Below are 11,782 nucleotides of genomic sequence, written 5' to 3'. Positions count from 1 at the left end.
CACACCTCCTTGTCAACTGTTTGAAATGGGCCACCCTGATTAACACTACAAAAGTGATTTTTCCTCCCTTGGTATTCTACTGTTGAGAATAGCCCACTTCCACTTTAATTGAATTGTCTCGTTAGCACTGGCCCCGCCACTTGGTAAGGCAACGCCCATCTTTTCATGAACTCTGTATTTATACCTGCTTACTGTATTTCTTACTACATGCATCTGATGAAGTGAGTTTTAGCCCATGAAAGTTTATTCCCAAATAAATGCGTTATTCTCTAAGGTGCCAAAAGTACTCCTTACTGTTAGGACTAAGTGAGGCATTAAGAGTGATTAGTGTCCAGTACATAGGTACATTGGAACCTACCGTGGCAGGTTATATCTTAGAGGAATATGTCACTCATCCTCAGATACTGGTAAGGAGGGTGGGGGAGTCTGGAAAGCTCCAGATATTTCACGTTGTTCCAAGAGGCATGGTACCTGATTATGTCATTGTGATATAGTGCAGAGTGAATTGCTCGCATGTGGGTTCACCTTGGATGAAGAAACCTGAAATTGCACCATACAGCTGAGGCAATCAGGCTACAGTCAAGCCAAGGTTGCAAAAGCTGGAGAAGACAAATATTGTGTAACCTTATGGATCAGATGCTTCTAATATGGAACACAGACGTGTTATTATAACTGGCCAGTGTTCTGCTTGGTTCCAAGAAAGATTACCCAAATAGGGGATAAAGTAATATTTCAAGTTCCCAAGCATGAGAGCCACAATATATCAGCTGATGCCCCTATGTTTGGTGCTGCCCTAGACTGTGTGGTATAGCTAAGCTGAGTCATACAACCATTACATTTAAATGCGCAGGCCTTAATGAGCAGACATCCAGAACATTTGTTGACCTTAAGACAGGAGAGTTGAAATATACAAAGCAACATAGGTACACTGGGAAATGTCCCATGGCAGGAATTAGCATGCAGTATTGGGGAACATCCACAGATACGTATAATATCAATGGGCTTTGTAACTGTGTAAGCCATACTACTAGTGGTGTTAATTGCATTAATTTGGAAGGTTAGGAACTTGGTTAGGAAATTGGGAAAGAGAAGAGATGTTTAGGAAATACAGGTTTTAATGAAGCCTTAGGCTTTGTGTAGCAAAGGGGCATAGCCTCCCTTGGAGATTGACAGCGAGGGAGGGCCAGATGCCCCCTGGTGGGGGAACCAGGAAAGCCATGCCTGGAAGCAGAGGGGGTGGGACAGGAACAGAAATTATAAAGGGCAGGCCCTGTAGCTCAGTTGGGCTGAAGTTGCCAAGGGAGGTAGATGTCTTCATCCTCCTGCTGGAGCTGAAGCCTAGTGAGGACTTCTGCTGTCCTGAGGACTTGTCTGAACTGTCTGAGCAACCTGATACTGAAGAGCGGCTGGGATTACCACTTGCAGTGTACCCAGGGGAGATGGAGGACAATCCTGAGATCCAGGTACAACCCCAGGGAAGGGTAGCAAGTGGCCCAGGGACAGCTGACTACAGTCTGGCTGAGTTGCTGCCTGAGTTCGGGTCAGTGTGTTGTGGTTGGATCCCTGCTGACCCAGTGGCAGACCACTTCGCCACTGTTAGGGCCCTGGGCTGGGATGTGGTGGAATTGGGTAGGCCTGTGTCCCCCTATCCTCTTCCACCCCCCCCGGGGTGGCAGCCTCCCCACCTTTGGCCAGGAGGCCTGTGTGAATCTACTGCCCACTGAGCTGGGATGCTAGACTGTTTGCTGGGTGCTCAACCTCTGCCTGAGCCGCCCAGACTATTTGCTGAGGGCTTGGGCCCATGAACTATTTATGGCTCTGCCCTGCCTAAGGGTTGGAGCCAGAGACTGCTAATTTCCCCCTTTACTTAGACTGTTTCAGGAGCACATCAGCAAAGGGGCATGGCCTTCCTCAAACACTGAGCATGAGGAAGAGCCCTACCCACCTATACGCTTACACCTTGTCGACACTAAAGAGTTAAGTCGACTTAAGTTACGTTGATGACCATATACTGCTTTAATTACATCACTTATGCACGTCCACACAATGCTCCTTGTATCGGCAAAGCACGTCCACAGTCGGTACTTTTGCATCCACAGAGAGAGCATTGCATCATGGGTTACTAGCCCACTGTGCATCTCCCCGCCCTCTGCTGCTGGGAGATCTGGGAATGGATCATAGAGGTGTGCTCACCATTCCATGATGCAGTTCTTTCTGTCCCATCATTCCATGAGTTTCTGACTTCATTTTGTGCTGTTTTTTAACTGCCCTTCTAAACTTTGCAACCACCATCTCTGCCTTAAAGCAGGGATCCTGAACTGCTGACCAGTCTGTGGATGAGCCTTATGAACACAAAATGGCTGGTCCTACGGTATTTCATGAGGTGGGAAACAAACTGAATTTGTGGTGCTTGCCCTGCTGTGTGCAATGGAAAGAAACAATTCAAGATTGCTGCTGGCATTCATGGAGCAGCTGCACGTGGTGGATGGTTGGTACTGGTCTCTGGAAACAAGCACTGAGTGATGGGATTACATTGTGATGCATATATGGAATGACGAATAGTGGCTGCAGAACTTTCAGAAGTGCAAAACCATCTTCCTAGAACTGGGTGCAGAGCTTGCCATTGCCCTGAGGTGCAAGGACACCAGAATGAGAACTGCCCTCAGTGTGAAAAAGCGAGTGGTGATTGCTGTGTGGCAAATCCAGACTGCTAACAGCCAGTCAAGAATCAGTTTGGAGTTGGAAAGTCCACCGTGGGGGTTGCAGTGATGCAAGTGTGCAGGGCCATAAATTATCTCCTGCTATGAAGGATTGTGACTCTGGGTAATGTGCAGGAGATATCTAATGGTTTTGCAGCAATGGGATTCCTGAACTATGGTAGGGCACTAGATGGAATGCATAACCCATATTTGGCCCTAGACCATATTGTGACAGAATACATCAATCAAAAGGGCTACTTTTCCATAGTCTTGCAGGTGCTGGTACATTACTGGGGCCGTTTCACTGACATCAGTGTGGGTTGTTCAGGGAAAGTTCATGATGCATGCATCTTTCAGAACACTGGACTGTACAGAAAGCTGCATGCTAGGACTTTCTTTCCAGACCAGAAGATTCCAGTGGGGATGTGCAAATGCCCATAGTGATCCTGGGAGTCCCCACGTACCCCTTGCTCCCATGGCTCATGAAGCCTTACTCTGGGAACCTAGACAGCAGCAAGGAGTGCTTCAACAACAGGCTCAGCAGGTGCCGAATGACTGTTGAATGTGCCTTTGGCAGATTAATAGGTCACTGGCACTGCCATTTTGGCAGGTTAGACCTCAATGAGGAAAATATTCCGATGGTCATAGCAGCCTGCGGTGCTCTGTAAAACACTTGTGAAGCGAAGGGTGAAAAGTTTCCCCAGGGGTGGAGCGCTGAGGTGGGTCATCTGGCTGCCGATTTTGAACAGCCAGATACCAGGGCAATTAGAGTGGCTCAGTGGGGGGGCTATTGGAATCAGGGAGGGTCTGAAGGAACATTTTGATGACAAGCACTAGTAATGCATCTTTATCTGATGCATTTGGTCAGGCAATGTTTACTTGCTGCCTTAAATAACTCAGTAATACTTGCTTCCTGAGTTTTAATTGTAGTGAGCAAAAGTTCCTGTCTATAGCCACTGTGTTTCAATTTTAGCAGGAACTACCATGTGCATGAAACAAATAAAGACTCATTTTGTTTCAAATACCGTACTTTAATTAAAGGATAAAACACTTCCCCCCTCCCCTCTCAAGTGGGACATGGTCTACACTACGAGTTTAGGTCAAATTTAGCAGCGTTATCTCAATTTAACCCTGCATCCGTCCACATGACGAAGCCCTTTTTTTCTACTTAAAGGGCTCTTAAAATTGATTTCTTTACTCCACCCCCGATGAGGGGATTAGTGCTGAAATCGGCCTTGCCGGTACGAATTTGGGCTACTGTGGACGCAATTCGATGGTATTGGCCTCCGGGAGCTATCCCAGAATGCTCAGTTGTGACCGCTCTGGACAGCACTCTCAACTCAGATGCACTGGCCAGGTAGACAGAAAAAGGCCCGCAAACTTTTGAATTTCATTTCCTGTTTGGCCAGCGTGGCGAGCTCACCTGCACAGGTCACGATGCAGAGCTCATCATCACAGAAGACCATGCAGTCCCAGAATTGCTGAAGAGCTCCAGCATGGACCAAACGGGAGGTACGGGATCTGATTGCTGTATGGGGAGATGAATCTGTGCTGGCAGAACTCCGTTCGAAAAGACGAAATGCCACAATATTTGAAAAAATCTCCAATGGTATGAAGGACAGAGGCTATAACAGGGACCCGCAGCAGTGCTGCATGAAAATTAAGGAGCTCAGGCAAGCCTACCAAAAAACCAGAGAGGCAAACGGCCGCTCCGGTTCAGAGCCCTAGACATACCGTTTCTATGATGAGCTGCATGCCATTCTAGGGGGTGCAGTCACCACTACCCCAACCCTGTGCTTTGACTCCGTCTAAGGAGTGGGAGGCAACACGGAAGTGGGTTTTGGGGGCGAGGAAGATGATAGCTCACAGCAAGGAAGTGGAGAAACTGGTTTCCCCAACAGCCAGGCTCTGTTTATCACCCTGGACCTGGACCCAGTACCCCCCAAACCCACCCAAGGCGGGCTCCCAGACTCTGAAGGTGGAGAAGGGACCTCTGGTGAGTGTACCTTTGTAAATATTATACGTGGTTTAAAAGCAAGCATGTTTAATGATTAATTTGCCCTGGCATTCGCGGCCAGTACAGCTACTGGAAAAGTCTGTTAACTTGTCTGGGGATGGAGCGGAAATTCTCCAGGGACATCTCCATAAAGCTCTCCTGGATGTACTCCCAAAGCCTTTGCAAAAGGTTTCTGGGGAGGGCAGCCTTATTCCATCCTCCATGGTACTTTACCACGCCAGGCCAGTAGCACATAGTAGGGAATCACTGCAGAACAAAGCATTGCAGCGTATGGTCCCGGTGTTTGCTGGCATTCAAACAGCATCTGTTCTTTATCTCTCTTTATCTGTGTTACCTTCAGGAGAGTGATATCATTCACGGTCATCTGGCTGAAATAGGGTGGTTTTAGTAAGCGGACATTCAGAGGTGCCTGTTCTTGCTGGGCTGTTTGCCTGTGGCTGAAGAGAAATCTTCCCCACTGTTAGCCACGTTGTGGGGGGAGGGGTGAAGCCATCATCCCAGAGAATTGGGTGTGTGTGAGGGGGGGCGGGTTAATTGGGTTTCTGCTGCATGTGAACCCGGAAACTGCAGCCCCTCCTTTTAAATTGCCAACCCATATTTAATGGCCAACCCAACGGCTACTTCGTATGGGAAATGAGGGCGCTGCTGTTTGAAACCATTCCCACATGTTATGAAGGTTAAAGAAGCCAAAAGACTGTGGCTTACCGTGGCTACCTGCATGCCGAATTCTGCTGCCCGGCCCTGCGTGAGTGATCTCTCACACCAAACCGGCTTACCCTCAATAAGAGGCAAAATGCGACCTTGTAATAAAAGCACATGTGCTATGTAATGTTAACAGCAAGGCTTACTGTGAAAGAGTGTACCCATTGTTCTATAAAATGTGTCTTCTTAACTACCACTCTCCCTTTTTTTCCCCCCTCCACCAGCTGCATATGTTTCTCCTTCCCAGAGGCTAGCGAAGATTAGAAGGTGAAAAAAACGACCTCATGCTGTCCTCCCACACTGACAGAGCACAGCAAAATACGTGGAGGCAGACAATCTCAGAGTGCAGGAAAACACAATATGACCGCGAGGAGAGGTGGTGGGCTGAAGATGGTAGGTGGCGTCAGCTTGCTGAAAGAAGGCAGGAGTCAATGCTCAGGCTGCTGGAGGATCAAACTCATATGCTCCAGCGTACAGTTGAGCTGCAGGAAAAGCAGCAGGAGCACAGACCACCGCTACAGCCCCTGTGTAACCAATCGCCCTCCTCCCCAAGTTCCATGGCCTCCTCACCCAGCTGCCCAAGAACACGGTGGGGGGGCCCTCTGGCCACCCAGCCACTCCACCCCAGAGGATTGCCCAAGTAACAGAAGGCTGGCATTCAATAAGTTTTAAAGTGCTGCGTGGCCTTGTCCTTCCCTCCTCCACCACCTCACCCGGTGCTTCCCTCTCCACCACCCCTTCCAGGCTACCTTGGCAGTTATCTCCCTATTTGTGTGATGAATTAATAAAGAATGCATGAATGTGAAGCAACAATGACTTTATTGCCTCTGCAAGCGGTGATCGAAGGGGGGAGGGGAGGGTGCTTAGCTTACAGGAAAGTAGAGTGAAACCAGGGTGGGGGTCAGGGTTTTCCATCAAGGAGAAACAAACAGAACTTTCACACCATAGCCTGGCCATTACTGAAACTGGTTTTCAAAGCTTCTCTGATGTGCACCGCACCCTCCTGTACTCTTCTAACCACCCTGGTGTCTGGCTGCATGTAATCAGCGGCCAGGCAATTTGCCTCAACCTCCCACCCCACCATAAACATCTCCCCCCTTATTCTCACAGATAGTGTGGAGCGCACAGCAAGCAGTAATAACAATGGGAATATTGGTTTCTCTGAGGTCTAACCGAGTCAGTAAACTGCGCCAGCGCGCTTTTAAATGTCCAAATGCACATTCTACCACCATTCTTCACTTGCTCAGCCTGTAGTTGAGCAGCTCCTGACTACTGTCCAGGGTGCTTGTGTATAGCTTCATGAGCCATGGCATTAAGGGGTAGGCTGGGTCCCCAAGGATAACTACAGGCATTTCGACATCCCCAATAGTTATTTTCTGGTCTGGAAAGTAAGTCCCTTGCTGCAGCTGTTGAAACAGACCAGGGTTCCTGAAGATGCGAGCGTCATGCACCTTTCCCAGCCAACCCATGCTGATGTTGGTGAAATGTCCCCTGTGATCCACCAGTGCTTGCAGCACGACTGAAAAGTACCGCTTTCGGTTTATGTATGTGCTGCCTTGGTGCTCCGGTGCCAAGACAGGGATATGGGTTCTGTCTATCACCCCACCACAGTTAGGGAATCCCATTGCAGCAGAGCCATCCACTATGACCTGCACATTTCCCAGAGTCACTACCCTTGATATCAGCAGCTCAGTGATAGTGTTGGCTACTTGCATCACAGCAGCCCCCACGGTAGATTTGCCCACTCCAAATTGATTCCCAACTGACGGTTAGCTGTCTGGCGTTGCAAGCTTCCACAAGGCTATCACCACTCGCTTCTCAACTGTGAGGGCTGCTCTCATCTTGGTATTCTTGTGCTTCAGGGCAGGGGAAAGCAAGTCACAAAGTTCCATGAAAGTGCCCTTACGCATGCGAAAGTTTCACAGCCACTGGGAATCATCCCAGACCCGCAACACTATGCGGTCCCACCACTCTGTGCTTGTTTCCCAGGCCCAGAATCGGCGTTCCATGCCATGAATGTGCCCAATTGACACCATGATATGCACATTGAAGGGGCCTGTACTTTGTGAGAAGTCTATGTCCATGTCCTCATCACTCTCGTCACCGTGCTGCAGTTGCCTCCTCCTCGCCTGGTTTCGCTTTTCTTGCAGGTTATGGTTCTGCATATACTGCTGGATAACACGTGCGGTGTTTATAGTGCTCATAATTGCTGCGGTGATCTGAGCGGACTCCATGTTCCCAGTGCTATGGCGTCTGCGCTGAAAAAAGGCACAAAATGATTGTCTGCCGTTGCTCTGATGGAGGGAGAGGCGACTGACAACATGGCTTACAAGGTTGGCTTACAGGGAATTAAAATCAATAAAGGGGGTGGCTTTGCATCAAGGAGAAACAGAATGGCCCCCTCAAGGATAGAACTCAAAACCCTGGGTTTAGCAGGCCATTGATTTCACGGAGGGAGGGAAGGAGGGAGGAGAAAATGAATACAAAACAAATCTGGTCTATTTCTTGTTTTGATCCACTTCATCTATCTTTATACATCTTGCTGGCAGAAGACGGTTCAGTGTGACTGCCGGCCATCGTCGTCTCCTGGCTGCTCATTAGAAGATGGTGCAGTAGGACTGCCGGCAGGACTGAATCGCCATGAGATGAAACTTAAAAGGGAAATGACCTGGCTGAGTCACTCCCATGTTTGCCCAGGCGCCCCTGACCGACCTTACCGATGTTGGCTAAAAGAGCACCCTGGAGAACGGCGACGACGGCTACCAGTCATACTGCACTGTCTGCTGCCAAAAGGCAATAGCTGCTGCTGTGTATCAATGCAGAACCACGTCTGCCAGCACCCAGGAGACATACGGTGACAGAGAGCTGAGCGAGCTCCATGCTTGCTGTGGTATGGCATCTGCACGGGTAACCCAGGAAAAAAGGTGTGAAACGATTGTCTGCCGTTGCTTACACAGAGGGAAGGAGGGAGGGAAGGGGGTGCTGACGATATGTACCCAGAACCACCCACAACAATGTTTTTGCCCCATCAGGCATTGGGATTTCTACCCAGAATTCAAATGGGTGATGGAGACTGCGAGAACTGTGGGATAGCTACTCACAGTGCAATGCTGCGGAAGTCGACAGTTGCCTCAGTACTGTGGACGCACTCCGCCTACTAAATGCCGACTAAATGCACTTAGAGCATTGTGTGGCAACACACACAATCGACTGTATAAAAACGCTTTCTACAAAACCGACTTCTATAAATTCGACCTAATTTTGTAGTGTAGACATAGCCTTAAAAAGATTCTACAACTTTGTGATGCTGTCTAGTCAGGAGCCAGCTCAAGATAAGGCTGCAGGCTAATTCACTCATTCTAATAGAAATCAAAGGAGTATCCAAAGGTATTGTACTGTAATCATGCCAATTCACTTGTGTGTTAGTTTAGTTCCAAGGAAATGTTAATGGTATTGTCTTCACTTACCTATAGTCTGTTGATTGCTATTTCATTACATTATGTATATCCCTGTAATTAGTTAACCATAGAGCAAAAGTGTGGGTTAGTGTTAAGATGTTGGTTTTACATTACTGTACATTTACGTTGTGTATATCCCTGTAATTAAATTACTCATCAAAGGCAATTGGAGTCTTGGAAATGTAAATGAAGAAGAGTGCGACTTTCAAAGCAAGGGCCGTTGTGTTCAACAATGGAAATTCACAGATTTAGTCTGCATTTCCTACTCATCAAACCCATGTGGGTGAAGCCACTTTGCAGATTATATCTTCTTCTCCAGAAAACAAATATTGATTCAAGGAATTGTCCTGTATCGTTGACTGTTTGGACTCGGACAGGGAAGATAACAAATGCAAAGCGGAGATTGCCAGAGGCAATCTGGGTTACCCTGAAAAGACTTTGAGGAGACTGGCAGTTTATTACATCACTGCCACCATTTGGGTTACAAACTGTGATTTACCTATTATATTTTACCTGCTTTAACCTCTCAATACCTCTCATTCCTTTTCTTAACTAATAAATTTATAGTTAATTTAACAGAGAATTCCCTGCCAGCATTTTCTTTGGTGTGAGATCCAGGCAGGGGTGAAAGTAAGTCTAGGGACTTACTGGTAGGGTGCTAGGCTGGGGCCAGCTCTTGCCCCCAGAAGGGGCGGGGCCTAGGGTGGAAGGAGCGGGGCTTGCGGAGGTCAGAGCCAGCCCCGGCCCACCCTGTACCGGCAAGTGCCTCCTTCCCCCTTCCCAGGGTAACAGCGGCAGCTGGGGGCTCTGGCAGCAGTTTAAAGGGCCCTGGGCGGTAGCGGCGGCCGGAGCCCTGGGCCCTTTAAATCGTTCCCGGAGCCCTGCTGCCGGAGCCCTGGGGAAGCGGCAGTGGGGCTCCGGGGATGATTTAAAGGGTCCAGGGCTCTGCCGCCGCTACCGCCCTGGGCCCTTTAAATCGCCGCCCCAGCCCCGCCGCCACTACCCCAGGGCTCCAGCAGCAGGGCTCTGGCAGCAATTTAAAGGGCCAGGGGCTCCAGCTGCTGCTGGGAGCCACAGGCCCTTTAAATTGCGCCTTGGGAAGCCGATCCACCCCAGTATGGCGCACCGGCTCTTGCCGGTACACTGTACTGGGGCGTACCGGCTTACTTTCACCTCTGGATCCAGGGAACCAAATTGATCTGGGGTAAAAGTGACTGATCCTTTGGGATTGGCCAAATGTGATGTGATTTTTGGCTTATATAACCTTTTATCACAAAGTCCAGTTTGTCTTTGTGGCATGATAGGTGGGGGAGCCTAAGGGACTGTCTGTGACTCCTTGGTAAGATTAATATAGTGACCCAGGAGTTCACATTTGTTACTGGCTTGATGAAATCTAATTATAGAATATATTACCAGTTTGAGGTGTCTGCCCTGTTTTCTGACAATCTGACCGGAGATTGACATTCACAGTTGTGAGCCAGTCCAGACTGTGTGACAGACTTCACGGTGGGGAGTGTTGGGCACAAAGGCATACCTAGGCCTGACAGTGGTCTGCTGTCGATTTTAAGATTGTTCTGAAAACGTTTAACAGTGTAAGCACAAGTAGAACTGTGTATGTGTAAATAGCTATAGACTAATCATATTTGTGAGACTAAGAAAATAAAGTAATTAAAAAACTAGAAAAGATCGGTTTGAACTAACTGTACTGATGGGAGGAGAGTTAACATGGAAATGGGAGACACATATAACATATAAGAATAAAGTTGTAAAAAAGTTTGTGTAACAAAGGGAGGTTGAAGCTGTATTGTCCAGTGCTGGAGGCGACTTTGATGAGATTGTCCAGATTAGTTTTCCATTTGTGCACTACTTTCTGAGTAGTTTGCCTTATCATAAAGATTCGTTAGATAGACTAATTTGCTGAGTAAGCAAATCTCAAACACCTTCCACAGGACTAAGTCTGCATACCCATTCCCTGTAGTTCCACTCCATCTGCTGAGCTCTTTTATGATGAGGTCCAGATGTTCATTCTAACAAATTATGGCAGAGAGGAGGCTGGCCCCATCTCCCTTTAAAAGGGACCATTCACACTGTGACAATTTGTTTTGCTGTGTGTGTTGTGGACACTTTTACACTGGGGATTGGATTGGAATGAGAGGCCTCAATGCAAACACCTACACATGGGCTTAATTTTACTACCCTGAGTAGTCACAGGAGTAAAGTTAAGCATGTGCATAAGTGTTTGCAGGATCAGGGCCATATTTTGTTGGAATGTTTACCTGATAGGCTCCAATTCTGCAACTACTGTGCCCACATGCAACCCCATTGTCTTTCCCAGTGTTGTATATAGGAACAGTAGTATGCATATACAGATCACAATGTACAGCTGGATCATATTTATTTATTGTAAAATGCTTTGAAGATGAAATGGGCAATATGAACTGCTGTCTGTGAAAAAACACCCTTTTATGCTCCCCACCTATGACCTACTACTCACCATGACCTGGCCTTATTTAATTCCTTATATATTATTCATATGACTACCCATATATATAATTTTCTCATAAAATAGAACTGGATCTAGGTTTGATCTTCCCCAGAGTTTGGGGTATCCAGCAGCTGCTCCAAGGGTTGGTCCATTCCATTCACCAGCGGCTAAGTTTGGATTTGTAGGTTGACTTCTACACAGTGAGGGGGGGCTCCACCAGCGGGTTCAGCCCTTTATGGAGCATGTGCCCAGCTGAATAATTTGGATCTGGGTCTGAACTTCTTTAGGGGGTATCAGATTCTGGCTCCAGGTGGCTGGTTTGGCCCAATCTTTAATAGCTACAGCTGGGACTAGACATTGAGGCAGGACCCTGGATCCCAAGTCCCTGAATTCTGGGCACATTCAGACCCACAGAGGTACT

The sequence above is a fragment of the Chelonia mydas genome, chromosome 1 (assembly GCF_015237465.2).
Source record: "Chelonia mydas isolate rCheMyd1 chromosome 1, rCheMyd1.pri.v2, whole genome shotgun sequence".
In the NCBI taxonomy this organism is placed as follows: domain Eukaryota; kingdom Metazoa; phylum Chordata; order Testudines; family Cheloniidae; genus Chelonia; species Chelonia mydas.
The sequence above is the reverse complement of the archived record's forward strand: the minus strand, read 5'-3'. Positions refer to the sequence as shown.